At 49.6% G+C, this 17,617-nt stretch overlaps 1 long non-coding RNA gene and 1 pseudogene across 1 annotated transcript; one reads left to right on the top strand and one right to left on the bottom strand.

The window, feature by feature from the left end:
- Positions 1–2,253: 2,253 nt before the first annotated feature.
- On the bottom strand, positions 2,254–3,272 carry LOC132242029 (uncharacterized). The gene is made up of 3 exons (XR_009454539.1): positions 3,135–3,272; positions 2,926–3,056; positions 2,254–2,536 (listed from the first exon to the last, which is right to left on the bottom strand). It is a non-coding gene; the product is annotated as an uncharacterized LOC132242029 (long non-coding RNA).
- A 13,224-nt stretch (positions 3,273–16,496) lies between these two features.
- LOC132241725 (speckle-type POZ protein-like) lies at positions 16,497–17,317 on the top strand (annotated as a pseudogene).
- Positions 17,318–17,617: the final 300 nt, after the last annotated feature.

A 17,617-nucleotide genomic window follows, 5' to 3' on the forward strand; every position in this document is an offset into this window, starting at 1 on the left:
TTAAAAGAGCTTATGTATGTCTCTCTTTAGGATCTGAGTTCACTAATACACAAGTTAGCCTGCTGGAGGATGAGACATGGAGTTGAGCCACGTCACCCCAGGCATGTGGGAGAGCCCCATGAAGGTCAACAGATGTTTTAGCTGACCTTCAGAGCAGAACTGCCCTCTGACCCAGAGACTCAGGAGTAGAAGGGAAAGTATGATGCTGGAAGGCATTGCCTTTTGGGAGTGGCTTGTTATGCAGGATTAGCATGGCAGTTGATTGCTGACACATCACTAGTGAAGAAAACTGGAGATTTGTGAGAACAGATATGTCTGACTTGGTCACTGAAGTATTCCTGACCTTCCAGAACATTGCTGACAGTCCAGGCACATGGTAGGCACTCAATAAGCATTTGTTGAATAAATGAAAGTTGAACAATGTGCTAAGTGTTTTGTTTGTTTGTTTGATGTTTGATTGTTTTTTATCTTTATTGATTAAGGCATTACATATGTCTCCTTTCCCCCCCCCTGCATTGCCCCCCCAATACATGCCCTCACCCCATTTGTGTCTGTGCCCATTGGTTATGCTAAAAGCATGCATACAAGCCCTTTGGTTGATCTCTATCACTCCCCACCCCCCTCCCCCTACCTTCTCTCTGAAGTTTGATGGTCTGGTCCAGTATTTGGCAAACTATGGTTCACGAACCACACCCAGCTCTTTGGCCCCTTAAGTGTGGCTCTTCCCCAAAATACCGACTTCTTCGCATGGTCCAGGAAGTTTCAATTGCACTGTACATGCGCGCCCACACGTGGTATTTGGTGGAAGAGCCACACTGAAGGGGCCAAAGAGCTGCATGTGGCTCCCGAGCCACAGTTTGCCTACCACTGGTCTGGTAGATGATTCTCTACCATTCTGAACAACATGGATGCACCTGGAGAGCATTATGCTAAGCAAAATACTTGGAGAAAGACAAATATCACATGACCTCACTCATTTGTGGAATATAATGAACAACATAAACTGATGAACAAAAATAGATGCAGAGACAGAGAAGTGCTAAGGGTTTAAAACAGAGCATGCTATTTAAGCAGCACACAATCCTGCCCTCTAAATGATTATTCCCATTTTATAGATGAAGAAACTGAAGCCCAGAAGTATAGGTCCTTGCCTGAGGTCCCAGAGCTAGGATCTGGTGGGGCTGGAGTTCAAACTCAGATCTGTCAGAGTACAGTAACATTTCACCCCAAAACTAGGGAAGAGACTCTGTCCCAACGTCCCAGACACCTAATCCTCACCATTCCTGCCACAGTCTGATGGAGGGGATCCCAATCCCTGAGGTAATCTGCTCACCACCTGGTGGCTCATGGTGGACTCCCAGTGCATCATCCACTGCAGGTGACCATCCAGGCTGGCCCCTGATGAGCATTTGGCCAGGACAGCCACGTGGGTGAAGCATGGAGGGCCTCACGCTGGTATCAAGATGATTTAGACAGTTTACTGACACGGCCTCATCATATGGATCCACAGTGTGAGAAAGTTCCCATTTTTAACGCTCCTTCAACCTCTCATTAGCAGGACGCCAGTCTTGTGCCACCGTGTCTTTAATGTCTCCTTAACACTTTCTAACTCCCGTTTCAACAGAGAGAGAGTAGGCCTTAGAAAGAATACCACACTTGGAGAGAATGGAATTAATTAACATATTTATTGCAGTTAACACAAAATCTGATTGGAGCTTCCTGCTAGTTAAAGTGAAAAGGAAACATAGCACATTGCCATAGTGCGCATCATTTAAGAGGGGGGAGTGTACTTTCCCACTATCCTCTATTCTTAGGGGATTAAAAATGTCCCGGTTCTAAATTCCGAGAGAAAGTTCTAGTGTGGGCCAGCATTTAGGAGACTCTGGGCGATAGAGAATGGCTTCATCAATACTCTGCACTCATTGTCTTGCATTTGACAGGCAAGGCTCTGAGTGCCCAGGGCTTGGGAATTGAGTTTTCTTCTTTGAAGGGTTACGATGGCCACAGAGAGCTCAAACACTGACCTCAGCTCTGTGGGCACTATGCTCAGGTCACCTCGGCTCCCAGGTCAGCAGGGAGAGAAAGGCTACTGACTCCTACCATGTCCGACTCAACAAGGTCCTTCTGAAAAAGTACCTTTACTCTTGGGCCCCTTCATAAACAGACCTGCCTCCGCTACCCTGCCTCACGGATGTGCTTGCTCATGAAGGCAGCTATCACTCACAAAGAGGGGTTTGGCACTGGGGGGGGGGGACACAGCCTCAGCCCTGCGATGACCTCTGCATAATCTCCTGTCTTCCTTCATCATGGCATTACGGAAGCAGAGCTTGCTTCTCTCCCTCTTCTCCAGACACCCCAAGGTGCTATCTGGGGGGACACGCACGGACACCTCTTCCGAGCCCTCCCTAATATTCAAAGCGGAATTGGCTCTGGGGCGGCCAACCAGAAGCCAGACCAAGGATCTGAAGGCAGCGCAGCATGGAGGCAGAGGGACGGGTGCAGTGGTCTCAGGCTCACAAGCGCTGAGATGCGCTCCCTGCCAAGAAGAAATAGGGAAGTCAGGCTCCGCTCACGCACAGATCCACCAGGAAGGGCATGGCTGCTAACGAGATTCCTTATGCACAAGTTCCCCCATTCTCACCCCAGACTCCTTCCTTCAAAAGAGGCAGAACCTTGGGTTCCTGGTCAAGCTCATGCCCTGCAGACCCCCGCCCCCTCCCCCCCTCCCCTAGTCTTTGTTAGTAAATTGGGGCTGGAGGCTTCTTTCCTATGTGAGCGTTTAGTGAGATTATGCATGTCCAGTGTGTGGCACAGTGCTTGCCGGGGGAGCGTGTGCCCACGTGGTGCTCCCTAGGGTCAGTTCCTCCTCCCTCTGCCCGGTTGGCCTGCTTCCCTCTCCTTTTCCTGCTTCCATCCCAGGCTCACAGGTGGGCAGGAAGAGTGTGCAGCCAGGGCAGTAGGACCGTCCTTTCCACAGGGGGCGCTCTAAGATCAGGAAACAGGCCATGACAGACCTTGACAGTGTGCCTGAGAGGACTGCGCGCGGGTACCTATGGCTGGACATTTAAAAAAGTGACTTTTTTGAAATCTTTGCCTTGATATGCTCTCATTTTTTCTAGATGTCTTTTCCATACCTGTCTACAGATCTGTATGAAATCATAGCAGGTCCCGCAGCTGGGGGATGACACATGGCAGCTGGGGACAGACACCGCTGGCACCCAGGTACAAGGTAGCCACATTCTCTTGGCAGCAGGTCCATGGGGGGGGGGGGGGGGGCGGGGCGGCTGGCTGCCAGGCTGCAAGCCCCCGGAGTAGAGCTCGGCCACCAGCTGAGCGCTGCCTGCAGCTGAAGCCCCTCTCCCTTCCTGGCCTTCCCTCCAGGCCTGAGCCTCCTGGGCGGACCCAGGTCCAGGCTCAGGCCATGGGGCAGTGCAGGGGGCAAAGCTGGCTGGGTGGCCGTCCTTGGGTTAGACCCGGGCCTTGAAGACGTGGAAGGTGAGAACGAAGCTCTGAGCAGCTTTGTGCAGGCCCCCTGGGCTGGAGGAGGGACAGCGTGGGCAGAGGAGGCTGAGAGAACACCTTCCCGTGAGGCGGTGACCTGGAGCCTGGGCCTGGGCGTGGAGGGCGGACCAGCATTCTGTTTACTACCTGCCCGGGTGCGATGCGGGCCCCAGGAAACTCCTGCGATGCTGAAGGCGCAGCATGAGAACTTGTACGGGGTGCCACCGAGTCCTGAGAAAACATCTAAGAAAGGAGAAGTGCCTGCCCCGCTGACCCCTGATGGGCACGTGGGGAGAGGCGCGCATCTGCAGCCGCCCCAAAGCGCCCCCTCCTGCAGGTCAGCTCCCTACCAAGACCCACCAGGCAACAAGCGCCCCTGATGGGCAGCTCTTCCTGGGCTATAATGGACAAAACCTCAGCCCGGTCAGGGTCTCATATAGGAGTGGTTTGCAATTTCATCACAGTGGCGCCTTATGAGGTCACATCAAGAATGGACCAATCTCAGCTGGGCTGTGGTTTGCAATTTCATCACAGTGGCGCCTTATGAGGTCAGATCAAGAATGGACCAATCTCAGCTGGGCTGTGGTTTGCAATTCCCTCACAATGGCCCCTTATGAGGTCAGAGCAAGAAGTGGACCAATCACGGCTGTGATAAACCACAGTGGTTTTCTAAGTTTTGGTCTCATGACCCGTATACTTTGGGAAAAACCAAAAGACAACCCCCAAGAGCTTTTTGTTTATGTGGAACTTAAATATTGATATTTACTTTATTAGAAATGAAAATCTGTAAGATGCAAGCATACAAACACATGCAAAAGAAAAGTCTGACTGATTCTTATGCTCCAGGCCTCAGCTCAGACATCACCTGCTAAGAGCCCCTGAGAGGACGCCCCTGATCCATCCATTCCTACCTTCTGCACCCAGCTGATCAGGTTGGTCATTTTCATAGCACTGACCACAGTGCTTCCCATGAAGGGAGGAGCATGACTGTAGTGTTCCCTGTGTCTAGCACATTGAGTGGCAACAAAACAAGTATTTCATAAATATTGTTTCACTGGATTAACAGAGGAGTTGGGAGAACAAAAGAAAATATGGCCAACTACTTATTTAATCAAAGTGGCTCTGTGGGCCAATGGGTGTGCTAGGTGCAGGAGAGGCCCCCCGGGGGGCCGGCTGGTCCGCCCCCTGCTTCTTCCCTTTCCCCATCTACTGGCTGCAACTGGTCCAGGGGACTCCCCCAGTGTCCTGTCTCAGGTGGTCCTGTTTAAGGGGGGCTGTCCCTTCTCCCGCTGCCTGTTAGTCTGATAATCCCAGAACCCACGCCAGAGGGCCCCCGGCTTGCTCGGCTCACCGCATCTTAGTCTCCGCAGCTGTTTGCAGTGCCCATGGGTCAAAAGAAGGACACTTCCGTCTTTAATTAGCCAGCATCAGCCAGCCTTCTAAGGAGTAACACCCGCATGATTTGATAGCTGATTGGAAAAAAAAATAAGCTGAAAGGGAAAAATGTTTATGTCATTCTTAAATAATCATAAGAACTTACTAATGGCTGTGGTACCTGTTGGTGTACACAAACCTTGCACACAACCACCTTCGCTTTTGGATCCACGTCGCCTTTTGTGTTGGACTTGCCTCCGTCACAGCAGCCACAGAATATTCGCCTTCATTACGAAATGACCCGTCGAAGGACATCGAGAGCTCTCATGTCAAGTCTGTAAGCTTCCTGGAGTTCGTAGCGGTTTGCTCGGTGTCAGGCAGTAGCTGTACCTCCATCGCCCTCCCCAGACGAAATGTCCTGCAGGGCGGTGTGAGTGCTCTGTGTCCCAGGACTCGCAGGGGCATGGTGTGTGGCCCCACTCCATGCATTGATCGCATCTCCCCATGTTGGGGGAAGTGGGATGGGGTGAAGAATGGGGACAGAGAGATTGCCCAGACAAGCCCGCATTGGAACTTTCTCAGGACGCATTTGCACATGATGCTCATTCCTTAAAGGGGTGTTTCTAGGGACAAGGCTAGGGTCCTCCCTGGGCATGTTCAAGGCGCGCCTTGCTGAGGAGGAATGGCACCTCCCTGAGTGGGCTGCGAGTCCATAGGGTTATGCCTGGTACAATATGGTCACTTCACTATTTGTAGGCCAATCATTACTTTCTCTTTCTCTCCCTCCCTTCCTCCCTCCCCTCCTTCCATAAATGAACATTGTGCTCCTCTTGTGTGAAATGTAATGAAAAGCACAGTGAGGAAGAGCAAGATTCAGGAGCCATACTACCCACCATCTATTACTGTGTGACTTCGGGTCATACCAATCTCTGTGCTTCATGCTCTACTCCTGTAAAATGGGTTTAATAAAATGGTGTTTCCTATGGCGTTAGATCAAAATAACTGATGGAGATTACATCGATGTCTGCCCTGACAACCTGACAATGTGAAGGCAGCTCAGCAAACAACCGTGACAGGACAGACTTGGTCTCTACTTCTACCCCCTTACCGTCAAGAAAAGATAAATATCAGACCACTGTTAGAGCAAATATTTAATTGATTGCAATTTTGATGTGTGTTACAAAGAAGTGTAGTAGTCTATGTGAGTTTGCCTTAGATTTGGGGGTGAGTGTCGCAGAATCCTTCCAAGAGTAAATAACACTTGAGATGGGTTGGGGTGACTTAGGTTGAGGTCCGGTGGGTGGAGGAGTGTTCCAAGCAGAAGGAGCACCATGAGCTCTGACGCGGGTGAGGAGCGCCTGTGAGAGGGGTAGGCAGAGCAAGACCATGCAGTGCCGGCGTGAGGTCCCCGTGAGGAAGCTCTAGTTTTTTCTAAGGATGATGGGAAGCTGGCTAAGGGTGTTGAGCCGAGGAGTGAGGCGCCTTTATGTCTCATAAAAGAACACTGGCTGCTGGATGGAGAATGGACTCTCCTGGACAAGAGAAAAGAGAAAACACCAGGCAGGAGCCTCCTTGAAACTCACTTAGGGGAGACAGGAAGAGGCCCTGCCTGGGGTGGTGGTAGGAAGAGGACAGACTTGAGAGGCAACTAGGAGGCAGGATGGAGATGGTGGATTGATTGTGTAAAGAGAGGAGAGACCAGAGAAATGCCTGGGAGTCCTCCCAGAACACTTGGGGGAGGGGCGGGGAGTGAGGTGAGATGTGGTGACAAGGACAGGCAGCCTGAGGAGGGACAGTGTCCAGAACAGGCTGGGGAGAGAATCTGGAGCCCGTGGCCCAGCTCTCCAAAACCACTCTCTGCAAATCCTTCTTAGAAACTGAATTAAAACCTGATTCTGTGTTTCTCTCTGAAATATCCAGATAACGACCTCAGGCCTTTGCTTTACTTTGTAGGACAGCCGGAGTGCTGGGGTGGAGGATGCAAACCTCCTCTGTGGCAAAGAACTCCCTGTGGCCTGAGAGTTCTTCACGGAACCTCAGATGCACGCGGGGCCGTTGAAACCACAGCTCCTCCTCACGGTGCCTGTGCACAGCCGCCCAGCTTCTCCGGGAGTGCCTGTCTTCCTGTCTCCGCAGCCACCCTTCTTTCTGGTGAATAAGGAAAGGTGTTTTTGATATTAATTAAGTTCCATGGCAATTTCCTCCCCCTGATTAAAGTGGAACGTTGTCACAGGACACTTTGAAGTGGGACTCTGTGGATATAAGGAACTTTTCATCCTGCGCCAGCGCTCTGTAGTCTCTTCATACTGTTCACTTCAATCAGAATAAAACGCTTTCTGGTCACGAAGGGGAAAGCACTCAACGTTTCCCAGCCATCACACAGCAAAGGCGGCCTGGGTGATGTGGGGGAGCCAGGCACAGGCGGTGTGGGCACTTGAGGTGCACGTTCCCCGGTGCACCTGGGGAGGGGTCCATGCTGTGGCCAGGCTGGGAGGCGGTGAGGGTGACAGAGGCCGGAATGCCGGGTGGTGAGCCGCTTCTCGGGACGCTGGGCGACTGGCAGCACCTGCCTGGGATCGCTCAGCTCCAGGGAGGCTCTGGCCGGGAGCTTGGATTTGCTCCATGAAAGGGCGCTGGTGGCACCGTGGTCTTCTGTTCTGAGTTTCAGGGGACAGCTCCAGGCCCTGTTCGGCCCAAACAAGCTCCCGCCCCCCAGACATGCACAGTGAGCAGTGCGGGGAGGAGACCCGGGAGAGGAGACAGAGAGAGAGCGGAGGGCAGGCAGCAGCAGAGAGAATCAGGAAGGGAAGGGGATCGGGCCTCACCCTAAAAGCTCACTTGGCCCCAATGATATTTTTTACTCTGAAAAATACCTGGTTCCTCTGACTTACCCTTTGCCTCCCTCCAAGCTTTCCTCTTTCCAGCCCCTCTGAACGCTGGAGCCAGGGAAGGAAGGGAGGGAGTCTCATCCCCTCCCTGCCCAGAACCAATTTCTCCTGAAAACGCCCCGGGAGGAAGCCGAGGCCACTGGGTTTATCTGTGCATCTTCCCGCTGGTGTTTCCCCTGTAGGTGTCCACAGCCGGTAACACACTCTCCCAGAGCGAACCAGAAGCACCGTGTCCACCTCCTCCGCCCGGTGCCACCCGCCCCGAGTGTCAGGCGCTGTAACGGGGATAGTGCTGTTTCCCAGGCTGTCTCCAGGCGTCTCCCAAACATCCCACAGCCACAGACAAAGGCCAATGGAAGAGGCAGCGGGAGGCGGAGAAGGAGCGCAGGTTCCACTCCCCGGTCCTACTTCAGTGGCCGCCCATCTCCGGGCTCAGGCCAAGGAGCAGGTGTGAGTCCCCCCACCCACCCACCCCCCCACCCCCCCCACCCCCCCACCCCCCCCTGGCCTCAGCTTCCTGAGCGGCCTGCAGGCTCCTGAGGGTATGGGGCGCTGCCTGTGGGAACGGGTGCCAGACATGGGAGCAGAGAGGGACAGGCAGGGTGGGGTAGGGAGCAGAGAGGGACAGGCAGGGTGGGGTACTGCAGCAGAGTTGGAAAGGCAGAGGGATGAGGAGACCCCAACTGGAGAGTCCAGAGCATCACTGCCTCCCCTGAGGCTAACAGGGGCAAGAAGGCTACTGTGACCAGGGTGAGAGGCACCCAGCGGCGGGTGGAGAGTGTACATGCATGTCGATTCTGCAGGGCAGTTGGGACCCAGATTCGGACTAACCTGTGCTCGCTCCAGTGTTCTGGTAGTGAACCTGTGCTGGCCAGCATGGATCCAGGATTAGGTCCTCACTGTGCTCCGAATACCTGGGAACTGCGCTCCATGGTCTGACTTCATGGGAAAGCATTTTCTGGGCAAAGGCAGCAGATTCCACCTGGATGCATGACTAGGTAAGAAAGCGAGCTGAACAACTATTTTGTGTTTCACTATTTAAAAAAAAATAAAAGCCATCCATGTACCATTTAACATTCACAGAACCCCTAGGAAGGACTTCAGAGTAGATATTATACCCATTTTACAGAAAACTGAAGGGCAGAGAGGTTAGATCATTTTCCCCAAATCCCACAGCTTCTAATTGCAGAGAAAAGAGTCTATCCCTGGTCTTCTTAAAACAAATGTGTTTTTTTGTTTGTTTTGTTTTGTTTTGCCACAGACACAGTTCGAATAGATACCAATTTCTCTCCATTAGGATAAGGGAGAGTGGTGAATACTAGGACCCAACCCCTGATTCTTATTGCCTGGCTTGAGGGCTGGGTCTTTAGCCCTGATGAAAGCCAGCCTCCAGCAGCCAGCCAAAGGAGACACCTGCAGGCGTCCAGCCAACCCAGAGACCTAGAAAGAAAACCCAAGCATTCCTAACCTTTAAAAAGATCTTAGCCTGTGGACAGATAAATTAACTCGGGGACTCTGGGGAGATTAAACCTTATTTTATGGTTTGCTTGTTAAAAACGCATAACTCCAAATCTCACCAGAGATTGCAATTAAGATAGCGCAGGGCTAAAGCTATATGAGAAGGATTATTTACTCTCGGATCCCTGCAAAGTCCAAAACGACAATAGGCTTTTCCATTTCCTGGCCTGTGGTTGATCTGAGGCCGCCTGCCTTGGTACCTGAAATGCTCTAGCCACGTGTTTCTCCTCTCCCAGCATAGCTGCCACCACAGTTCTGTGATCCTTTGTGGCTGCCCAAAGTAACCATAAAAACCCAAGTTAAAACGAAGTTTCCAGGGCGTTCATGTTCAAGAGACACCAAAACCCCTTTTTACCATCTGCTTCTCCCCTGTTCCCACCTGAGGGGCCCTTTTCCAGTGTTCCTCTTTGAATGCCTGATTGGTACACGCCCCAAATAGCTCCCTGATTCCTAGACAAGTCCAAGGAAAACCCGGGGCATCCTGAAGCCGGCCCATCTCTCTGAACTGTGCCCAGGAGAGAACACGGAGCCTTCTCGGCAATCGCTGGAAGGGACCCCACTCACATACAAGGCACACAGATGCTCTCTCCTGAAGTTCTACCGGAAGTTGCTTTGTTTATGCAAAGACATCACCAAGAACTGTTTAGATTACTCTTTCTGGGGTCCTTCGTACCTCTTGAGATTAATATTTTGTGTTTTTCCCATATTCTGTACATGGAGAATAGATACATAAGGAATGAGAGCCTTTCGCTGAGAAATTCCATCTTAGGTACTGAAGTGCAGTGTGGGGGGTCTTTCTTGAATTTGTCCTTTTCATCTTAAGACTCACCTGGCACATTTGATTAATGTTCAGATTTCAGAATCTGAATTACTCAAATTTGGAGTCACTGATATAGAGGAAAGACCACTGAATAGGGAATTAGGAGAACTGGATTTCAGATTAATCTTTACTGCCTAGTAGCTATTTGATCTTCATCTAGTCACCGTGTCCTGCTTGTTGTTAAGTTTCTCCTTGTAAAAGAAAGGGCCACACCGTGGCTGGTGTTCTCGGTAGTTAGAGCATCATCCAGTGCCCTGAATGGTCAGGAGATCTATTTGCAGTCAAGGGCATGTACCTGGGTTGCAAGTTTGATCCCTGGTCCTGGTTGGGGAGTGTGCAGGAGACAACCAATCAATGAATCTCTCTCATGTCTCTCTCTCTCTCTCTCTCTCTCTCTCTCTCTCTCTCTCTCTCTCTCCCTCCTCCTCCTCCTCCTCTCCCCATCTTCCTCCCTCCCTCGGTCCCTCCCTTCCACTCTCTCTAAAAATCAATGGAAAAAATACCCTGAGGTGCGGATTTTAAAAAAAGAAAAAGAGGCCACTCTGATTAAATGTGTCAAACATATTCAATTGCTTTGGGAGCATCAACCCCATAAACTACCTTCAAGGTCACAGAGCTACTCAGAGGCAGGACCAAGACTCAAACAAAGGTGTGCTGGACTTAGGATCCCAGGCTTCTAACCATCGTGCACACCCCCTCTCCAGAAGGTAGTCCCAGCTCTTCTCTCCTAGGAATTTCTTACAGGTAAAGAAAAGATCTCACACATTACATGAGAAGTCAACCTAACATCCCACCTTGCTCCCTCTGTCCATGGGGTTAAAGGAGAACATGGAAGGAGAATTCAAAAATCTATTGGTGGTAGACCTAGTCTGTCAGAGAAAGCAACGTGGGCAATCACTGGGGTTAGATAAAAAGTAAAATGGGAGACAGGGCTTCTTTTACACTGGGGGGTACAAGATAGTTGATAATTAACATTTACAGCAGAGGGTATGGGCTGAAGATAACAATGAGGGGTGCTGTGGCCTGTGCTCTGGTGCAGAGAGTGTGCCCTGAGGGGTCTGGAAAGATTTCCCCTGACCTTTCAAAGGGATGTTATCTGAGATGTAAAAAGACAATAGACAGGCTCACTTAAGGTAAAGATGGACCTTTGTCAGGAAAACGACAGGTGGACTGCCATGGCCGCTTTTAGAAATGTCTATGTTCAGGCCGTCCAATGTGGCCACTTTCAGCCTCTGAGTGTGTAGGACCCGCCATGCTGGCTTCCCCTGAGCGTGTCAGGCTTAGTATGTGAGCCCTTTTGCATCCGCACTCATTTAACCTGGGTTCCCCGTCCCCCAGCACATGAGGTCAGGCAAAAGTTCTGTTTGGTGTTTTTTTCATTGACTCAACATTTGTTTGATTAGTATCAATAGAATGCCAGTGACATAAAGCATTGTGTCAGACTCAGAACTGCAGTGACTGCTGGCTTCCTTACCCTCTATGTTCACAGGAACATTTGGTGTAAATTTTCATGATTATGGATAAGTACACATTCCAGGTAGATAGCTGAGAAGATCTTTCAGGGTGCAACTGGTAGAAGAGTTCAGCAACAACAGCACCCCCAAGTCATAGTTTCCATTTTGCTTTTCCAAGAAGGCTCTAGTGCTCTTTGCTTTCCACCCTCCATCCCACCTTCACACCCAGCAATCCCCACACAGCCTCACATGGCTGTCTCATGCCTGCTCACACACATTACACACAGTGTCATACCTAGGTGCACACACACAGCCTCGCACACTCCTTGCTGGCACTGTCCATCCACGTCTCCCCTAGTTCCCACCCCATTCTGGTCCCTGAAGCTCTCCTTCCCTCCTCCCAGGTCCTGGTCTGCCAAGGTGCCTGAAGAGGGTGGTGCTATTGCCAGTGAGCCAGGAACACCCCAGAACAGCTGCCCGCCCCCAGGCTAATGTCCCAGGCCCTCTCACAACTCCCAGCCCCTTCTCCCTGCATACTCAGCAATCACTCCAACCTCCGTGTGTCATGCTTCCCCAGAGCTCCCTCTGACAAGTTTATCAAGTTGAGAGATAACATTGTCAACGGGCATATAAGAGAAAAAAGAAGGGAGAGAGGGGGGAAACCTAGAGCCTCCATTGGCTCTACAAGGAGACATATCCACACTCCCAAGGCCATAGTGAAGCATCCTCCCACTTCACCATCAGTGAGCCTCCCCCAGTGGGTGCCCTGTGTGGCTCTCTCACATTGCCTTGGTGTGGGGTGGCAGTGTGTGTGTGTGTATGTGTGTGGGGGGGAGGGGTCGGGGGGGGTGGATTGTGCTTTAATAAGCGAGTGTTTAGAGAGACAATGGCTGGCCTAACAATGCCAGCAAAGTCATGACACCAGGGACCTCTTACAGTCTTAAGATCCAATCAACTTGAAGCTATTACCATCTAAGGTGGATATGAACAGGGGCTGTAGCAAACAATCGATCCTGGCGTATCTACTGAGAGTAGGGCACCTGCTAAAATATTAATTTGGGATGGGGGTGGTAGGGAAGGGGAGGGACTGGGGAGCATCAGACTGCCTGAGCTCTTCCTAAAAATCTGTTGACAAAATAAGTTTAATTAGAAAATACAGGAGCTGTTTTGCATACATGTAGTTATTCTATTCTTTACAAAAATTCCAAGAGTCAGCCACACAGGAGGAACGTATAGGAGACCGGCTTTCTTTCTCAGTGCTGAGTATTCTTCAGGAGCTGCCTGGACCTGTCTCCCTGGGACTGGGCCCCTTCCACTTTCCACATCCCCCAACCAGGGCCTCTCAGTGCCTCCCCTGGGGCTTCTGCAACCTGAGGTGATGAAGACCTTGAAGGTGGGAGGTGCAACTCAGGGAGGACAGCAGCCAGTACCACAGGAGCGATTTACCCAGCACACGTGTCTGTCGGACAGCCAGCCCCTTCCCCGCTCCTGGCAGCATCAATAACATCGATGGAGCTGCTGCCCTCAGCACGGGCTTACAATGTGGCCATGAGGAGAAGGGCAAAGAAACAACCTCTTTCCTGGCAGAGCAGAGTGTAGGGAGGGTGGTGGGGAGGCCAGCCCTGCGGAAGGCTGAGAAACCCACTCCCTGACCGGCTGGCCGTGGTCACAGGAGAAGGGGGAACCAGAGGCTGGTGGGCAGGGTTGGAGGGAGGCAGGAGCGGGGCCAAGGCAGCCAGACACCCACTCCTTCTCGGGGGAAGGGCCCCAAGAGGAAATCCCTTTCATCTTCCCAGCAAACACAGGTACAGGACCCGCACCTCTGGTTTCCTTTTAAAGGTCTATCTGAGAGCACTCACATTCACGATTTCATATTTGCTTTGGAGACCTGTCTCTGGCTCCTCTGACTGGAATGCTGGTGTGCTAGGTTCAAAATCACCCCTTCCCTGCGGTCGTTCTCAGCTCTGCCCAGACCAAGCTCCTTATTCCCCTTATTGCCTTCACATAGCATGTTGTTTGGACTTTAGTATTATAATTACTTTTATTTTTATTGATTTCAGAGAGGAAGGGAGAGGGAGATAGAAGCATTAATGATGAGAGAGAATCATTGATTGGCTGCCTCCTGCATGCCCCTACTGGGGATGGAGCCCATAACCTGGGGATGCAGCCCATAACCCAGGCATGTGCCCTGACCAGATTCCTACTCTGACCTCCTGGTTCATAGGTCCACGCTCAACCACTGGGCCACATTGGCCGGGCAGACTTTTGCTAACTAATCTGCATATTGAATTATAACTTTTCTTGCCTCTCTCTTTCTGGGAGGCTTCACATGCTGCTGTTCCTCAGACAGAGGGTGTGGTGATCAGGACGCTGCTGTTCCTTGAATCTATTGTTCATATTTTTAATCTTTTTTCTTCTTATTCTTCCTCTTCCTCTTTGAAGACCCTTAAACATACTGCGTAATACTGATTTGATGGCAATGAACTCCTTTAGCTTTTTCTTGTCTGTGAAGCTGTTTATCTGACCTTCAATTCTAAATGATAGATTTGCTGGGTAGATTAATCTTTAGTAGGTCCTTGTGTTTCATAATTTTGAATATTTCTTGCCACTCCCTTCAGGCCTGCAATATTTTTTTGTCCTGCAAGTTTTCTGTTGAGAAATCAGCTGACAGCCCTATGGGCACTCCCTGACAGGTAACTAATTGCTTTTCCCTTGCTGCTTTTAAGATTCTCTCTTTGTATTTAACCTTTAGCAATGAGTGCAGTCTCCTGAGGAGCCTCAGGATTCCTTGGCACCACCAGTCCCTTCTACACCTGGAAAACCTCTCATTTTACTCCCTAAAGGCCCTCCTGGTCCCTGGGTCATGGCTGCTCCTGAAAATTTCCAGGGCTAGTGGAGCCTAAGGGCTTTTCTCAGCCCCTCTTGAGAGCCAGTCCTTGGCCAATGGGAGCTGTTTCCTCTCACAAGTCCCAGGAACTAGTGTCTGAGGTGTTACCCCTAGAAGAGTTGGGTTCTCTGCTCCTCTGGCCCCACCTACATGTAACTCCCCTGCAGGACAACTTAGGGAAATGAGGATTTCTCTGGTTTGCTCCAAGGTCACCAGAGGACCCTGCTCCCCATCTAGGCCTTGAACTGAATTTGTTGGAGCAGGGATTCCTCTAGTACAGTGATGGCGAACCTTTTGAGCTCGCGTGTCAGCATTTTGAAAAACCCTAACTTAACTCTGGTGCCGTGTCACATACAGAATTTTTTTCATATTTGCAACCATAGTAAAACAAAGACTTTTATTTTTGATATTTATTTCAGATATTTAAATGCCATTTAACAAAGAAAAATCAACCAAAAAATGAGTTTGCGTGTCACCTCTGACATGTGTGTCATAGGTTCGCCATCACTGCAGGTAGATACTGGAAACAGGGACAGTGTAACCTCTTGAACTTGGCCACCACCTGCTCTGGACCACAGGCTTATTCCCTTGAGCCAGGTTTCAGAGATGCAGGGATGCAGGGACTAACTCCATCTTTACATACTAAATATTTTCCAGTAGAGTGACTTGTACATATAATCAAATATTTTTCCAAAAAAAGAAACAAAGCTAAATTGAACAATATGATTTACATTTTACTAAGGTAACCAGAAATAGTAACAGGTAAATTCAAATGTCTAAATTAAAATATGAACTAAAAAGAATGCAGAAATGAATTCTTGTTAAGCGGCAAAACAATAATCTTTCTCACCAAAAAATTCTAAACAATTTTTGAGAAGTCTCGTTTTTATGTAAAAAGAAAAAAACAACTTGAAGTATTATCAGTCTCCTTAGAGATCTAGAAGCTAACTTTATTCCACAAGAACTAAATAATAGAATGATACAGATCAGCATTTTTAAACTGAAAGAGTACTTACATACTACTTGCAAATAACAACCATAATAACTGTCCAACCACAGATAGTTCCAGCCCCCTAACATCTTTTCAGTAATCTCCAGGTGGTCTGTCCATCCTCATTTTGGGTTGGGTGAACCCTAAACTTTAGATGAGATGAGTGGCAGTTGACAATGCTAAAATCCTGGACCACAAATCAGGTCATGGCCCTGGCTGGTTGCTTACCTCCTGGCCCCTCACTTCTTCAACAACCAGGAAAGGACTATGGAATCTCAGCCATAGCAGAGCTGCTGTGTGTACATGTACATGTGTGTGTGTGGAGGGGGGCATGTTGGGATAGACAAGCTAGAATCCCTTCGCTCCCCCTCTCTCCCACACTACCTAGGATTGTTTTGTGTGGGTTTTTTTTAAATGTTTTAATAAAACAAAAAGACCCATAGACAGGGAGAAAATATTTTCAATACATATATCTGATAAAGGATTTGCATCCAAAGAACTCTTATAATTCAAAATAAAGACATAAAAATCCAATGATCATTGCAAAATTTAAAAGAATTGAGTAGGCATTTCACTAAAGAAGATATATGGATGGCTACTAAGGACATTATCTTAGCCTCTTTGTACTTCTATATATAACAAAAAGACTGTAGACTGCGTTGTTTATAAACAACATCAATGTATTTCTCACAGTTCTGGGGCCTGAATAGTCCAAGGTCAATATGTTGGCTGATTCAGTTTCTGGGGAAGGCCTATTTCCTGGTTTATATACTGCTGTCTTCTCCCTCTGTCTTTACCTATTAGAATAGGTGAGAGAGCTTTCTGGAGTCTCTTTAATAAGGGCACTAATCCTACTCATGAGAGCTCCACCCTCATATGCTCATCACCTCCCAAAGGCCCTACTTCAAATGACATTACCTTAATGATTAGATTTCAACATATGAATTTTGTGAGGACACAATTATTCAGTCTATACCATATAGGAAAAGAAGCTCAGTGTCCTTTGTAATACATATGGAAATTAAAACTGCAATGAGGGCTATGAATTGTATGATTACTTGAAATGATATTTATAAAGAGGCAAAATTTTAGAGACAGAAAGTTGCAAATCTTTGGAGAGTCACCGGCATACAGATTTGTACAGGCAAAGACTGGGGATTCAAGAAATTCATCCGGAGACATGTGCTTTTGGATGGAGACAATAGTCTTCTCCCTGATGACCAGCTGACCCTCCTCTGTGAGGTGAGTGTGGTGCAGGATTCCGTCACCATTTCTGGCCAGAATACCACGAAGATGGTGAAGGTTCCTGAGTGCTAGGTGGCCGATGAGCTAGGAGGACTTTGGGAAAATTCCTGGTTCACAGACTGCTGTTTTTGTGTTGCTGGCCAGGAATTCCAGGCTCACAAAGCTATCTTAGCAGCTCGATCTCCAGTGTTTGGGGCCATGTTTGCACATGCAATGGAGAGCAAAAGGAATCGGGGTGAAATAATCGACATGGAGCCTGGAGTTTTTAAGGAGATGATGTGCTTCATTTACACGGGGAAGGCTCCGAACCTGGACAAAATGGCTGATGGTTTGCTGGCAGCTGCTGACAAGTATGCCCTGGAGCTTTTGAAGGTCCTGTGTGAGGAAGCCCTCAGCACACACCTCTCTGAGGAGAACGCTGCAGAAATGCTCACCTTGGCTGACCTCCACAGCGCAGATCAACTGAAAACTCAGGCAGGGGATTTCATCCACTCTCATGCTGAGGGTGTCTTGGAGATCGAAGGGTGGCAGGCAATGCTGGCGTCCCATCCCCACTTGGTGGCTGAGATGTACCCCTCTCTGGCTTCAGCACAGGGCGCCTGTCTGGGACCCCCACGCAAGCACCCGAAGCAGTCCTGAGGTCCTGCCTGTTGTAAGACTCTTGATTTTCCAGAAGCAGCAGCCACTGTGGCCGCCATTGAGCATCTGGTAGACAGCACAGTCTGTGGAGTTTTCGACTGCTGTCGGGGGAAGTCTGCATCTGGACCCAAGATTTTTAGTTTTATTATTTTCCTTAAAGAAATGATATTTCCAAGTGTGTCTTTACTGATTTCAGAGAGGAAGGGGTAGGGAGAGAGGGAGAAACATCAGCGATGAGAGTGAATCTTCCGTAAGCTGATTCCTGCATGCACCCCACTGGAGATCAAACCCACAACCAAG

The sequence above is a fragment of the Myotis daubentonii genome, chromosome 9 (genome assembly GCF_963259705.1).
Source record: "Myotis daubentonii chromosome 9, mMyoDau2.1, whole genome shotgun sequence".
In the NCBI taxonomy this organism is placed as follows: Eukaryota; Metazoa; Chordata; class Mammalia; order Chiroptera; family Vespertilionidae; genus Myotis; species Myotis daubentonii.